The sequence below is a fragment of the Nuphar pumila genome, chromosome 9 (genome assembly GCF_984573655.1).
Source record: "Nuphar pumila chromosome 9, dmNupPumi1.hap1.1, whole genome shotgun sequence".
NCBI classification, from domain to species: domain Eukaryota; kingdom Viridiplantae; phylum Streptophyta; class Magnoliopsida; order Nymphaeales; family Nymphaeaceae; genus Nuphar; species Nuphar pumila.
Window position 1 is genome coordinate 57171218 of NC_143257.1, and position 16964 is coordinate 57188181.

The 16964-nt window shown below is 38.2% G+C and overlaps 1 protein-coding gene across 1 annotated transcript in view; it reads left to right on the forward strand.

Annotated features, from left to right (window-relative positions):
• Positions 1 to 8484: 8484 nt before the first annotated feature.
• The window catches only part of ATXRCC1 (BRCT domain-containing DNA repair protein), a 174489-nt gene continuing 166009 nt past the window's right edge, over positions 8485 to 16964 (forward strand). The window contains exon 1 of the mRNA XM_090017649.1: positions 8485 to 8515. The gene's annotated coding sequence lies outside the window, so the exon portion shown is untranslated. The remainder of the gene's footprint in view (positions 8516 to 16964) is intronic.

The window sequence follows — 16964 nt, forward strand, 5'->3', positions numbered from 1 at the left end:
TCCTTCAGAAAAAGCAACAATTCAAATATTCAAACTCCAGGCTGAGGTGGCGCAAATCCTGAAGTCTCCTCCCTAAATTCATTTTTTTGAGATGGTGCCACGTGTCCCTTTTCCTCCCTCTTGCCACATGTCATTGTAGGAGCCACCCTGAGGTGGCGCAACATGGCCACCCTCTATTCTTCCAGAGCCAACCCAATTTAAAATTCAAATGCCTCCTGAGGTGGCGCCATCTGGAGAGCCTCCTCCAGCTTCTGACACTTGTCAATGTGGATGCTCTGAGATGGCGCCACATGGCAGTCTCTCCTCCTTTCAGAATAAAGCAGAATTTGAATTTCAAACTCCAAGACAACACCCTATGAGATGGCGCCACATGGAGGGCTCAGATTAAGCTTCTTTGAATTTCAAAATTTTCCAAAAATTTCTATAAATACATGGCCCCACGCCCAGCCTAGGGGAACTCCCTTTGGATTTAGCATTTTTACTCTGAGTGCCCTACTACACGATTTTGATGTTCTGAATTCATGCCCCCCTTGGGCTCAATTGAGAGGGTGCATCGAAGTACCAAGCTTGCTCGCATCAATTCCAACTCGATCTAGGCGCGTGGATCGATTTTTGTGAACCTTCGGAAGCCCGGGTCGAAGGACTAAAGAAGCCATCCATATCCATTCATTTTGGGAGTTCCAAAACAGCAAAAGAACACAAGGTGCACCTCTATTCTAATTGGTTTTATCAAAATAATGCCTTTGTCTTAATTTGCACTTTCGTTTTGAAGAAAGAACTCATCCGAATGATGGATCGAGCTATTCTCATAAAGAGACATATATTAAAAGTAAAATTATGCTTCCTTGATGATTTCTTGTATTTATGCGTTTAGTTAAATTTAATTTATATTTTATTTCATTAATTTAGCATGTTTTATAAGTTAATTAAGTTTAATTCGGTATTTATTTCAATTCTGCTCAGTTTCAGTAATTCTGTGTTTTTGTCAGTCAGTCCACACATCATTTTATGCATTTATTTTTCGTTAAAAATTCTAAAAAAATCATGAAATGCGCCCTTAGGTGTCCCTAAAAATGTGTCAAAAATTCGGAAGGATTTGAATTTGTTTATTACGGTAAACATTCAAAATGGTAAGTCGGGTTTTGTTACCCGGGATGCGTTTTAAAAACTCATTTCCGACTTGTAAAATCGAGATCGCCCTCATGTGAGATCTGATTTTCGATCCGAAAGATGTTCTGAACTCGGAGTATTGTCTAGTTGTTAACATGATTTTCTCAGATTTTTTTGATTTTTTTTTATGTCCGACAAAAATCAGAGAGTTTGGGACACGTGTCAGAGCCTGATTTGAGCCTCTGAGATTTTGGATCGACTTAAGGAGATGGGTTCTCTTTGGGTATTGCTCCAAATCCAAATCTGTAAAAAGTGAATGTCATGTTCGGGATGTTCTCTATTTTCATCTGAAAGCTTCTGATTTTTAGAACAGTTTTAAGATCAGCTTCGGATTTTTCTTGTCAGTTTTCTGTTTTGTGGTATTCATATGTTCTATTGCTTTAGGGATGAAAATTTGTATTTTTATCCATGTTTCTGTTGATCAAATGCCAAAGTCACAACCATGAAAGTTGTTCCTTTATACGTCGTGAGTTACGTTGCTAAATATCAGAAATTTTCATGGCTGTTTTTTATTTTTTTATCATTTTATATTAGATTAGGTCGATTTTACCTCAGTCAGAACCAAATGCCCGTTACCGAATTCACCGTAGTTCAAATCCCGAGGCTGTAAAAACCAAAAGTGTTCAATTTAGGGTCCTTTATCAGTCTGCAAAATATCAGAGGTTTTTATGGTGTAATTTTTGCATTATCATATTACGCATTGTATTTGGTTCGGGTCCATAGGCGAAATTCGTCCATTTTAGGGTTTTCTTTAAATTTTAGTATTTAAACCAAGTCATTTCATAAGTTTTGCATTTTAGGCTGTTTGTCATGATAGGTAGATGCTCCATACCGAATTTGACAGCATTTGGAATTCATTTGAGGCTCGATTTAGCCATAATATCAAAACAGGGCCCCGCGGGACCCGATCCAAGCGAAAATCAAGCGAAATTTATTATTTTTGACAAATGGCCAAATGTCAAATTCTGATTTTAAAGTCTTAATGTATTTAGCAGCATGTCATCATGCCTCATACTGCATTTCACCATCATTTATTTCAATTCGAATTTCAAAATCTCAATTTTACCAAAATTTCCTTCAAAAACCCTGATTTTAAAGGTATAACTTTAATATTAGGGGTATTTTGGTCATTTTGACCACATTTTCGAATTTCAAACTCTTTCTTACTGTATTTTTTTGCATTTACATCATTTCAAATATCAAGGAAGCATGATAATAGGGTTTATATCCAATTAAGTCTAATAATTTTATAATATTATTGGAAAATCTTGGAAAAACCCACATATTTGAACTAACTCCATTTCAAGCTTGGCAGGGACATTCAAAGGAAGGAGTTGAAGTCTGCAATTCCCCTTTCTTTCATTTATTTAGTGATGTAATAATTTAAATTTTGGAATAAGAGATTTAATTTTCTGCTTAGACTAGGATGCATATCATATAGTTTAAATTCTTGCAATATCCTATTTATGTGATTCATGCATTTTATTTCAAAAGCACTATGGATGTACATGAATGGCACGTGCACCAACTCTTAAGTAGTTGATGAACTCGGTGGAATCCATATTTACGGCCCTAGTCGGAATATGGACGAGACCCAGATCCATCATCTCTCTACCAGTCACATTGAGCCTACACTCTTAGGCTATCTTAAAATGCACATCATATTTTCAATATTTTCAAAGTATTGTGCATTAAATCAATTAAACTCTGAACATATTCATGGCCACAGTCAGAATATGTGAAGGATTTATTTTGACTTAATATACATTTTTCCAACAAATTTCTTAGAAAATCTTTCAAAGTGCATTCATTCACTCATATCATTTGCATCATGAAATCATTGTTTTTCTCATGATTTTCTCAAGAAAATTTCATTCTCAAGAAATCGATTTCTCAAGAAACTCTGAAAATTTTCAAAGTTGGGTTTTCCAAGTCAAGTTTTCCTGTGATTTTTCCTGAAGAATATTCTTTCCTAAGATTTCAGAAGGAATTTCTCATCTTTCTCAAAATCAAAAATCGATTTCCAAGTATTGCTAGGACAATATTCTCAGAATTTCAATTTCCTAAGTTTGGATTTTCCTTCTCCCTCAGAGTTTTCTAATGGATTTCAATCATTTCCGTGAGAAACCTTTTCAAAGTTGGGATTTTCCCTGACAAGCATTTTCCCTTCAAATGTTTACTCTTTTCTCATGAATTACTTATATTTTCTCAGGATTTTCAACCATTCATGATTTTTCCAAATCTTTATAAATTTTCCCGAGATTTCAAATCTTCTTCATCTAAGTTTCCTAAGAAATTGACTTTCCCTGAGAAATATCTTTCAACTCCAAATATTTTCCAAGTATATATCATGTTTTTCCTACTTCCATTTTCCAAAATCTCATAGCACATGCCTGAATTCTCTGTGCATTTAGGATAGAACACGATTTTGATGATTTCACTAAGTCAAGCACAATTTTGGTCCTTGGTTCGATTACCCAAGTTAAAGTCGGCAGGAACGGTCGAACCTCGTACCGACAGGTTGAGCCCCATCCCATGGATTTTCCCGCAATTTTCAAAAATAGAGGCGAGTATTTTAAAACATTTTCCAAAATCCGATCAAGTTTGAATCGCGAAAGCATTTCCCCCTCTCATCCGCAAGGAAGGGAAGACGGGAAAAAAAATTTGCGACGATAATAGCTGGCAGCCCACGACAGGGCTTCTCTGGCGACACAGGGGGTGGGCCCTGTGTGCGCCCCCTCCCTATTAAAAGATAAGAGGGGAGAGGGGAGGGCTTACGAAGCTCCCCCGACCCCCCCCGACTCTCTCTCTCATCTCTCATCTCTCCCCTCACTCTCTGCTCTCTCCCCCGACCCTCCGACTCTATCCCTCACCCCCCTCCCGACGAGCTCCCATCCCGGCGACCTCATTCCCCTCAGCAGCCCAGGTAAACACCCCCCCTCCCTCTTTTCTTCCGTAGATTTGCTGGAAGGCTGGCGGCCCCTGCCGAGCCTTCCTCCTCCTCTTCTCGACAGGCAAGGGGCTCCGCCCCCTTGCCTTCCTCTTTTCTCGACAGGCAAGGGGCTCCGTCCCCTTGCCTTCCTCTTTTTTCGACAAGCAAGGGGGCTCCGCCCCCCTTGCTTTCCTCTTCTTAGCAGGCAGGGGGCGGAGCCCCCTGCCCTTTTTAACATTCTGGCAGGGGCCATGGCCCCTGCCCTTCCCTTTCCACGTAGGGGCCGATGGCCCCTACCCTTCTCCTTAAGAGAGGAGGTAGGAGCCAAAGGCTCCTACCTCACCCCTCGGAAACCAAGTAGGGGCCATTTGGCCCCTGCCCCTCTTTTAACCGACAGGGGTCAGAGGCCCCTGTCTCTTTTTCTGTCGAGCAAGGGCTCGGCAGGGGCCTTTGGCCCCTGCACTCCCTTGCCTCCTCTCCTATTAAGCCGCAGGGGGCCTTTGGCCTCTGCGCTCCCTCCTCCCTACTCGTTCCATTGGCAGGGGCCATCGGCCCCTGCCACTTTCTCTTTTAAAAACCTGGCAGGAGCCGAAGGCTCCAGCCCCTCCATTTTCTTTTAAAAAATTCCAGCAAGGGCCTCCTAAGGCCCTTGCCCTTTTCTTTTTTTTGAGACCCGACAGGGGCCTCTGGCCCCTGCCCCTTTTCCTTTCAAGCAAAGCTCGGCAGGGGCCATTTGGCCCCTGCCTCATCTTCCGAGGGCCGCAGGTATGCATTTGGCCCCTGCGACCCCGTCTCTCTCTCTTTTTGCCTTCCGACAGGCCAACAGAAGGGGGTGGAAAGCCCCCCTTCCTTTCGAGGTTGGAGAAGTCGAGTCTCCTCTCTACCTTTGCTCGTTTATGCCTTCTAAAATCACATTTTTTGCAGTTTACGCAACGGAGCCCGTTCACGCCCCGCGAACTAAACCGACGATCACCTACGTTTGTAGACGACTTCATTCTCGCAATACCCCAAGGTAGGAGAAGTTGCACAAGGACTTAAATAATTAAATCAAGCTTAAATAATTAATGATCGAAATGACTTAATGATATATTTATATACTTATAAGTATATAAGTACACTTTTAAATCAAGGATGCGGTTTTACGATCCTTGTCCTTTGCTTTCGCATTTCCTATTTCAGTTTGTCGTCGCGCTTTGCGCCCAGGCTTTTACTTTCGTATTTACTGCTAACTGTCTTTTAATTCAAGGACGCGGTTTCGCGGTCCTTGTCCTTTGCTTGCGCACTTCCTGTTTCTGTTGCCGTCGCGCTTTGCGCCCAGGCTTTTGCTTTTGTATTTACTACTTACTGTCTTTTAATTCAAGGACGCGGTTTCGTGATCCTTGTCCCTTGCTTTCACAGTTCTTGTTTGCCATCGCGCTTCGCGCCCAGGCACTTCCTTTTCGCATTATTGTCTTTCGTTTTTGCCTTGCCTTTGACTCAGCGTATTCAGAAGGAATACCTTTTCCTCTTTTTACCCAATATGTTTTGGGAGAACCCTCGATCTGGGGCAAGATCAAGTTGTTGGGTGATGGGTTCATTTGTGAAGCCCATTTACCAAAACCAGTGTCATGACTTGCATAGCACCTAGACTCTGCGTCATCAGTTGTCAGATTCGAGAAAATCACATGCCATATGTTGGCAAGTTGTGTGTCGTTTCGAAAGATTTGAAATGTTAAAATAACTTTTTAAAAAACATTATATCTTTGCGAAACACACTTCTGAGGCTCCTATTAAGGACCTGTATCCCTTTCCTCGTAAGTGTACTTCTTGAATATGCGAGGCATGTTAGTACTACGATGATTGGATGAGAGAGTCTTATGACCTCGATTAATGCTTAGTGCACGTTGTTGAAAACACATAAAAAAATGGGATCGCCTTCATAGGCAAGATGCTCGCATCGGTCTAATGGACCAAAGCATGAAGAATGAGGCAACGGCTAAGAAACCCCGTCGCGCTCAATTCAACTTGGCTTCGTCAAGAGAGAGGACGAAGGGTACCAACTCCGATGGACAGACCATTTATGGTTTTTTAAAAGGGCAAAAGACATTTTTCCCCAGTCATCGGAGGTTAGGGGGAGGGATAGGGGCTACATAAGTTAGCCTAACACTTCTGCAGAAGTTGGATGCATCTCTATCAGGCCTTGGGGACTTACTCTCTCGACCATCGGTCGTCTCCATAGGAATAGGATTCAGTCAGACAACCGAGGTATATTAAAATACTTAACATAATAAACACTCGGCTTGGACTCGACTGTTTCGACTCACGTGCCATGTATGTACCCGCATGGCCGGTTATCAAGTAATAACTAAATTGAGCATGCACACCCTTTTCAGTTTGTTGTACTTAGCTTATTCCTCCAGTCTATTTGCTTGGTTTGCTCGTTACTACCTGCTGCATAAATTATCTATGCCTAATTTAGTTCTTTCTGTCTTTGTACTCTCCTGCTAGTTTTTCGCAAAACTAACCCATTTCATGGGTACAGGTGACGATTAAGTGCATCAGGCGATGGCGCGACTGCGAGATGATTTAAGGATCCAATGTTTCTGCTCGTAGTTCTTCTCCTGGACATTTTGGTTTTTGATACGGTTTTCCCTTGAGGAAACCTAAATTTTGTACAAACTTGATACTCTTTTTAAATAGAAGAAATGGTTTCCTAAATATTATTGCAGATCGTCCATGGTAAATCTTTGTTTTCTCGCTAACGTGCCCAAGGTTGTCAAACCTGACATTTTTCTTTTAAAAGAAATCGTTTTCGCTGATTTTAGAAATAAACTCTATAAAGAAAATGAATTTTTCAACTATTTCAAGGAAATTATAAGGTTCAAAATTTTGGGGCGTTACAACGAGGGTCACAATCTTTTAAGTTTTTGGTTGTACTAAAACATTTTATTTATTTTATTATTTTTCATTAGTTCTGTAAACTTTGATATTTGGAAGACTAGTATTTGACATATTGTAATTCAATTGATGGTTTGATTCAATTATTCTAATATTATATGTGTGAGTTGTAAATTGTTACTTGCCCAAGGCTTGGACCATATTTAAAAAGAGTTTCCATTATTTTCTTAAAAAACGTGAAAAAGAGATTTTAAAAAAAAATTCTATAAATTTTTTAGTTTCCAAAACTTGGGGCATTACATGGCTTCCACGAATTGTGGTAACAACATTTCCTCGAGAGGCTGTAAATGTATAGAGGGCTATATCCTCTTTATTTATATTTTTTTTTTTACTGAAATGGATGAAAAACTTTTTCTCCTCAATTAAATTTTAACAACATAATCTTCAAAAAACCCCAAACTCTGGTACCCAACTCTCAAAAGGAAACGAATATAAATAAAATGAAGGGCATAAAACCTGAGTAGTACAAAAGGAAAAAATTACAAAATTGGACAGTCCATACCCTAATAGCCTAGTCCCTCCACTATCACCACAAACTCATTGTAAATCCTATTGTATGGTCAGGTCATGGTTTGGAACTGAGTCCAGAATTCAAGACACCACACAACATATAGATATCCGACTTTGATGGATAAAAGAATCCGAATAGACGTAAAAGATCATATATGGTATGGGCTTTTCTCCTTCTGAATGTAAATCTGTTTAGTCAATATATCTGATTAGTCAGATCTGGTATTGGCTACACTTGACCCGAACCTCCACTATTTACATCCCTAATTCCTAGTAGACCAAAAAGTCTGGTTTTGACCCAATTGGACCCAAACCCATATCAAGTTGGCCCCAGTTTAAACAAATCAGATTGGTTCGAGTATCCGAGTATTATATTAACCTGATTGAGTTTATGAAATTTTAAACCATCCCGGGTTCAACCCGAGTTGCAATTAAGATTTATAAAAATATAAACATAAATATTTTACTGCAGTTGATTATGACATACACTATCCATGTTTGGACCAAATCTGATTCTGCATATGTTATGTCAAGACGGATACATACCCGGCAGCACCTAAGGATGTCACTGGATCATATTTTATCACATATTCAACCAAATATAACTTCATTTAGTTGCATTTGGTAAATCAAAACCATATCAGATTATAATCGGGTGCGGATATGGTTTTAATTTTTTGCTACTGAATCAAACAAATATCCGAGTTTGACAGATATCCGAATCCAAATTCGAAACCGTTTAGCCAACACCCATTAGTTGGATATCGTATGAGCCACATCCAATCCGAATCTGAACCGTTTGCACCCTAAGCAGCACCTCAAGGTCCTCAACCCAGTATCGGATCCAACCGGATCAGGTCCGACCCATTGAAAGGCCTAATTCCAAGAGTTAAAAGACCCAATTTCCATGACGCTGAGAAGGGCTTCAACGTTGCTGAAACAGCACGCGAGAATCCTGAAATTCTGGTAATATTTATGCGTTCCCTTTCTCTTGTTTATATTGATCTGCTGGTCGACTCTTTCTTCCCCTTGAGAAAATGGATTCCTTTGTGCAAAATACCCACATGGGTATGCTTAAAAAGTGGGATTATTCTAATCTAAAAGCAAGAATAACTTGTGGTAATGCACTTAAAAGGTATATAATGCAACCCCCCAGCTTTTGTTTCCATCATTTTTCAACTAAGACCATGATTTTGGGTGGTGGGTAGCCCTCTTTGTTCATTATTTCGGTTAAGATTGCATTGTTCCTCTTTTGTTTATTTGTATAAATGCTCCTATTTTCTCCTGTTCTTTTCTTTCTTTCTTGTTGGAGATTTGGTTAACGAATTGTTAGCATTTCTGTGTTATTTTTTCTCTTTTCCTGAAGTTGTGATTTCTTAATTCTGCAATTCAACTTATGGCATCATGGCTAAAAAACACAGATATTTCACATTCAGCTGGTTCTTTGCTTCTCACATGAGGTTCCAAAAATGGGCGCTAATGGGATTTAGCGGATTGATTAACTGCAAATTAGTGGTGGCACATGCTGTGCATCAGACAGATAAATATGCCAAAATTATGGTTTCTGTTAAAATTTTTGTTGATATCTGATCCAAATAAAAAAAGGCTCCAACTTCTTATGAGAAAAGAATATCTTGCATGATCCTGTGACTTGTACATTGAAGTCTTCAATTGAGACATTTGTTGAATGGGTAATGTATTTTTGTTGTAGATGTGCATCTGTTTCTAAATGATTTACATATAACTGGTGGCATCTGCTGTTGGGTTAATGTTGTCTTATAGTTTTATTCATTCATACGATTCCTGTTGACATCTTAGTGTAATGAAAATATATTCTGGCCGTTGTTTGTCCTTGAAAGTTGTTTAAGAAGTATGATGGAATTGGTGGTTAGAATTCTGATGGGTTTACTGCCTATAGGCATAGGTGTGTTAAAAATGGTCTTCCAAAGGGTTGCTACATGATGGGTTTGTAATGGTTCTTCAAGAATTAAAAAATAATGCCTACTAGGGCAAGAGTCCACTCTCAACCCACAAAGGGGCACTCACAAAGGTAATACGAGCACACACTCAAAATGTTAAATAAATATTTTATTAATCACTTGAAGTGCACAAAACATACATTATATTACAAAGAGGCCAAATGGCCCATATATATAAAACATAAAGGATGCTAGCCACTAGGGAAAGCTAACGGCTAGTTTGGTTCAACTAGCAGTTAGATATTCCTAGTTACTAGTTCACTTTCGCTGGTACACTTTGAAGTGTACATAGCTTATGACTTCAAAAGCTATGTACACTACAAAGTGTGCACAACTGTCATAATGGCTGAACTTATGACATATATAGCTTATGACACAAAGACATAAACTGAACTTATGACATATATAGCTCATGACACAAGGACAAAAGCTGAACTTTTGACATAGCTCATAGAAATAGGAGCTATGTATACTTAAAGTGCATTCATGGCAGTAGGAGCCAAAGTGTGTATTCATGGCAGTAGGAGCCGAAGCATACATAGCTCATGACACAAGGATATAAGCTATGCACTAAAGTGTATATAGCTTATGACCAGAAAAATAAAAAAAGAAAAGAAAAAACCTACGCAAGAGATCCCTAGCGTACAATCTAAGATGAAAAAGAAAAAAATACAAAAATATACATATTTTAAAACTTTCTCTCAAACTTACAGTAAGATCACCAAAAGTTTGTCAAGGAGAAAATGAAATTGAGGAGAAGGGAGTGATTTGGTGAAGAAGTTTGTCAATTGATACTCTGAAGTCACGTATGGTAACTATATGGTCTTCTTCAAATACTCCTATCGAACATAATGACAATCCATCTCAATATATTTGATTTTCTTGTCAAACATGTGATTGCCAACTATGTAGATGATGCTCTTGTTATCACTGCACAACTTTGAAGATGACATTAAATGCACCCCAATGTCTTCAATTAAGCATCTCAACCATACAATCTTTGATGTGATGGTAGCCATCGCTCGTATTCATCTTCTGTTGAAGAAAGAGACACTTTTTGCTGCTTCTTGCACTTCTATGATACAAGTGAGTTACCTAAGAAAATACAAAAATCAGTGGTTGAGCGATGATCATTAGGGTCTCCTCCCCATTCAGAATAAATAAGCAGTTAGTTCTAGGGAATAAGAAGACGACAATAAAAGCCCTTTTGAAGCAATTTTTTGAATATATCTAATTATCTTCATGACAATGCTCATGCAATATAGTAGACAAATGCTAAAATTAACTCTCCGTTTGAACTACATAAGAGATATCAGGTTGAGTGATAGATAAATATGTTAGATTTCTAATCATTTGGTGATACAGAGTAACATTCTTTAGAGGCGTTCCATCATTAATCTTCATTTTTACATTAATCACTTTTAGAGTGTTAACTCTCTTCTCATCAGCAATTCCAGACTTGTCAATAATCTTGGTTCCAAATTTAGTTTGGGTCAACAAATACCTACGAGGCGTGTAACGCCCCAAAATCTTAACCCAAATTTTGAGATTTTTTTTTTATACAGCGGAAACAAGTCATACCGTAGGGATAAGCATTCCAGAACATTACAGATGGAGCAAGACCAAAACATTCTTTTCATTCCAATATCAATGAAAATTAAGATCAGAGTTCTCACACTATCCTTGGAACAGTAAATCCAAAAATCCCGATCGAAGCCTCATCCCACAGTCGTTCCTAAATCCAACTCTTCACCTGAAAATTTATAGGAATTAGACTACAACTGTCTAAGTAGGAATTACTGTAATTTTCTTTGCAGGTATATCATGTGTCAAGTATATGGTGTGGGTGCCAAATGTGATTTTCAACCCATATAAGAATAAGTAAAGAACTACGCTACAACAGTCAACAATTTATGAGAAACAATCTGACAAGTATAAAAAAAAAATAATCATTTAAATATCCCATAACCATAGATACGAATTTATATAATGATTCAAATAAATGCAATTATGACAATTCATAATTCAGGTACGCATTCATACCACAAGGTACATCCATTATGCATAAAGAAACATTAAACCATACCATGATGCATCATTTTAGTACAACAAGACATTTAACATGCATTGACAGTTAAACATCATGCATCCACCAAACACGTAACAATTAAGGAAACGGATAACATATACATGTTCTAATGTATAATAGGAAAATGCATGATTATGTGAAATGCATGATTTCTTTTGTTATCTTTCATTTAAGTTCCATCTTTCCATATGCATGCCTTATTAAATGCATACAATTTAAGTTCCTCTTTTTAATTATCGTTGCCCGCAGATACACCAAACGGGTACAATCCCCAAGGTCAAGTAGGTTCCCAGGGTAGCTTAACACACAATTTGTATTTTATTACTGGGTCCCAACTTAGCCCTCGACCGATATCAGGAAACAGCACCATCCATCGGAACATTAGACCTCCACATCTAATGTCGGGGACACAAGAGACACCCCACGCCCACATGTGCCACTTTCTTGGTACCATAAACAACAGTTGTGTCAAACACACCACTCCCGGGTAAAGTGACGGACTCTCCCTAAAACCGTGGCCAGGAGAAAGAACCTCAATATCGGGTTCAGGGGACAAAATTACAGCACACGGAGTTTTTGTATCCTCACAGTCTCCCCAAGACCGGATATCTAAGATTCTCATACTCCAGATGAGATATCCCAGAATGTATATTACACTGTTCTTATTCATTATATTTTTATTTAAGTTAATTTCTTTAAGTTTGCAACACCATATGCAAAAGTAAAGTAAAAAGGCTCACATCCACCCCTGCGAAAACCATCACAGGACTCCCGCTCGTGGAAACACATAGAACAGTGCAATAAAGATAAAATGTGATTTTTGCGATGCATTTAAACAATTGAAGAAAGAGCAACCCAAAACCCAAGGCTCTCCAGGCCCAACGATGATTCATTTAGATCATCGATGCATCATATGCAAAAATCATAACAACTTGCAACGTATGCAATAATACCAACATGATTCCAAATGCACATTCATCCATACCATTTTAACAATGTGCGTGAGCTTCCACAGTCATATGCAAGTGTTCACCATCCATGTGCAAGTGCTTTCATGTAACCACTTAACACACATGCATTCGTTCATAATTCATAAGTACATGAGAACATTTATGCATGATTTTACATGCTAAACACGCATTGATTTCATGTATGCACTTTCCAAAACCAACTTTGCAATAATATGTTAACAGGCACCAAATACCTCACATGTTACAAACTATAAAGCATGCTAACATGTGCCATTAAATATTCACAAGCTCAATGTATGTATATAATAACTGATAGAGTTATCAACATAAATTTGTTAACATTGAATTAACTTATGTATGTCCTATACATGCTTAGACACTGACCTGTGCCAAAAACCGAAAGCTTCTCAATAGCTTTATTTTCCTTGCACCCAAGTTAACGACCCAAGTACCCGCATCGGGTATTCAATGAATATTGCCCATTAGGCAAGATTTCCTAGACACCCACTCAGCGGGAGGGAATAGCAGTGATTAACTTGCTCATTTACCATTTAAGGTACCATAGTAATTTTTTTTTGTAAAACAAGCATAGTAATTTGCTGATTTTCATTACACATGCAATTCTGTCATTTGCATTAAATCTTTTAATTCTAGTTAGGCATCTGACATTGTATATCTTACGCCATTCACGGTTGTAGTGGTTCAATCAAAATTCTAGAATGTTTATGTCATAGAAAAAAATTGTCAATCATAATCCCCACACAGTCAACACAAAAATGAAATTTTCCAAATCATGACTAACTTATGAAGTACCCATTTATTTCTATCCCTTACCAAAAATCACCAAAATCCTACTATCAGTTAGAGATTATGGTCTTTGAGCATATCGGGTGTAGTGAGTCCGCATAGCAGATATAATATGAAAGAAGAAACAAAACCTGTCTGCTAAGGCATGTCTTTATGAAAAGAAAACTCTAGGACAGACTCATCAGAATATGCAGATTTTGATTCCATAGATCATAGCAATAAAAAAAACAGAATCTATCATTTATCATATTCAAGTGTTGTAGACCGTTTCAATGATGGATTAAATAGGAAAAGAAATACACTCTCAGGCAGGTATGGATTTGAGATATAGAACCACTGATACATGGATGCCAAATACAAACATGTTCAGAGTTAAGGTAAAATTCAAAAACGTAAGCCTTGCTCGTGGACTTCACCGAAGTGTATTCTGCTCAAACACTCAGTCCATGATTTTTGTCTTAGTATCTACTTGCGAAAGAATTTGCCAATGTGAACCCCAACAACACAAATTTCTATTTTGTGACTCGCACAGGAAGTAAAAAGTGAAAATAACATGCAGAGACCAAGTGTCATTTTTTTTTTTCAATTGAAACTGATGTACACAGAAACTAATATAAATTTTTGTTTTTCATTGGACGTATTATATAAACAGTCTACTGAAAACCCTATAGACATTTTTTTTTCTTTATTTGGGTTCATAGCAGCCGATACCCCTAAATTTTGGTTTGGGGATTCACGGCAACACAAACCCCCAATGTGGTTTGTTCCTAACACCACTGTCCGAAAATCAGAAACCCCCAACTCGGGTATTTGGGGTTAAGAGGAGTACAACCCTATTAGCATAAATCTGAAAACTCATGAATCGGAACCTCTTGTCGTTTTTCGAAAACCCCAATATCATTTGGGTTTTCACAGTAGCCGAAATCCCCATTCTGCCAATGTGGGTTTCCCGATAGCCATTAAACTCCACCCCGTAGCATAAATCTGAAAACCCCGAACCCATTTAGATTTAATAAACCCCAAATCCCCCTTTCATTATTCGAAAACCCCCTTTTCTTTCAATCGATTTAGAGCCTCACCGTAACCCCATCAATGCTTGGACACCGGACACACCAAAACAAGAAAAGAAACAGTAACCCCATCAATGCTTGGACACCGGACACACCAAAACAAGAAAAGAAACAGTAACCCCTACCTTTTTCTGGCGAGGTGGTTGCTGCTACAACGAGAGGAGGTGAAGATCGAGAGGGAGAGAAGGGCTCGGCAGGGCCGGCGACGTCGATCCAGTCACACGTAGCAAGGGTGTCGGCGAGAGAGGTTCCAGCGAAGACGAGAGAGAGAGGAAGAAAGAAGAGAGCAGAGGTGGGGAGGAAGAGGGGCGAGACCCCCATTCGAAGAGGCAGGGGCACACTGCCCTCCCAGCGGCGCGCTCCAGCCCTCTTCCTCCTTTGCGATATCCCTTTGCAGGGGTTAGGGTTCACCCTAACCCCTTCATTTTATCGGGCCTTCATATGCCCCTTAACATAAAACCCCTCTTTTTTTTTTATAAGCATGCGGGTTGGGGCCGGGTCCAAGACCCGGGTCTAGCCGCGGTTTTGGATTCGCACCACCCACGCGATATCGATCGACGAGTTGGATCCGAATGGATCCAATCGTGGATCCCTTGATATACATATATACATATTTTAAATTTATGTTATTTATTTTATTTTATTTTATTTTTATAAGTAAATATATATGGTATTATACTTATATATATAACGATCATATATGGATCCTGGATCCGTAACTTGGATCCATGCCCGAATCACACGAATTATGCCTTATTTATAGAAAAAAAATATTCAAATAGCTAACAAAAATACGGTTATTACAAGGCGTATATGCAACGTTAATTCCAAGAAAGTTTGTAAGAAACCCAAGATCAATCATTTCAAAACTATTTTTAAGAACATTTTTAATATAACTAATTCCCTGTTTGTCTTCACCAGTTGTGATCATGTCATCTGTAATAAAATGATAAATGCACAAATGAATGCCTCTTATGGGCTTACAAACATACAATAATGTGCACAAACAAAGGACGACTTATGGGTCAATACAAGAATCAAACACATAAAGCCATAAATGGGCAAAGACAACACAAAAATAAAAAATATATTGCTCTCAAAATGCTTGAGACAATCATATTACAAGAAAGAGAGTAATCCCCTTTATATAGACGAGGGGGCTCAAAGAGCTATTGGGAGCATCCCAATGGCTATAAATATAGTCATTGGGGAGTTCCCAACGACTCTTAGGGCTAATATCCCAAATGCCCTTAGCTAGAAATAAAAGGACAAATAAACACGTTCTCAATCTCCAAAATCATTTTTATCAAGGACCACATTTCTAGATATCTTGATTCACTTGCTGGCAGGATCGTAACACCTGTACCCTTTATGATGATCTGCGTACCCAACAAATCTGCACTTTAATTGTAACGCCTCAAAATTTTAACCCAAATTTTGAGATCTTTTTTTTCATGACAACGAAAACAATCATTTCATTGGATTAAGCATTCAGGCACATTACAGGAGTAATCGAAGCTATAACATTCACTTTATTCCAAATAGATTTATTGTAATATCCGAAAATTTCTAAGTTCTTTTCTATAGCATTGTGAAATGTCTTGAATTTCGTGCCAATATAGAACCCTAATTTCTTTAAAAATTAATGCTCGAGTATATTTGTAAGGCTTAGAGGGTTTAATAAGGTTGAATTGTAGTAAATATAAACCCTACACGGTTTGAATAATTGAGAAAATCCTAAGTGATGCCTAATTGAAAATGTCTCTCTTAAAAAGAAAATGTTGAATTTTCTTTAAGTAAAGATAATTAAATAATATGAATTAACAAAAGTAGGTTGTGAACATATACATATTAATATGCTTAATAAGTTGTAATTAGTGGATAATTAATGTCTTTACATTTTATATGATTTGTGGTTGTATAAAACAAAAACGATTTTTGTTGGAATTCTATGTTTTTGTTAATTATAGTTTAATAAAATAGATTTTTGTTATAAATTAAACCCATTTTATTAGTTTAGTAGGAGTCAATAGGTGGGCCGTCCCATCCTATGTGGCATCTTACTTTAAATTTATTTTGAAATTTAAAAGTCTAGTGAATTTTAAGTTTATTTAAAACTTGAAAATCAAGGAGGAGATCAAGGGCTCCAAATGGAGTTTCATTAAAGTGATCAAGGGCTGGAATTAATTCCAGCCCATAACCTAGCTTAAGAGGGTTATAAAACCCTCTCATATCCCACGCCCCCCTCATTTGGGATGGAAAAAAAAAGAAGAGCTTCTCTCTCCCCCAAAAACTCTCTCTCTCTCTCCTCTCTTTCCCCTTTCCCTACTCTCTTCTTTTTAGAGTTTCTTTTGGTCCTTGAGTGCAAGATCCAGACCTCAAGGGGTGTGGTGAGGATATCTAAGGTCTTCACCTTGCTGGAAGGAGGAGCTGATCGGTGGATCGAGCAAAAAGGGTCGTTCATCCATCAAGAAATACATTTTTTTCAACAAAAGGTAG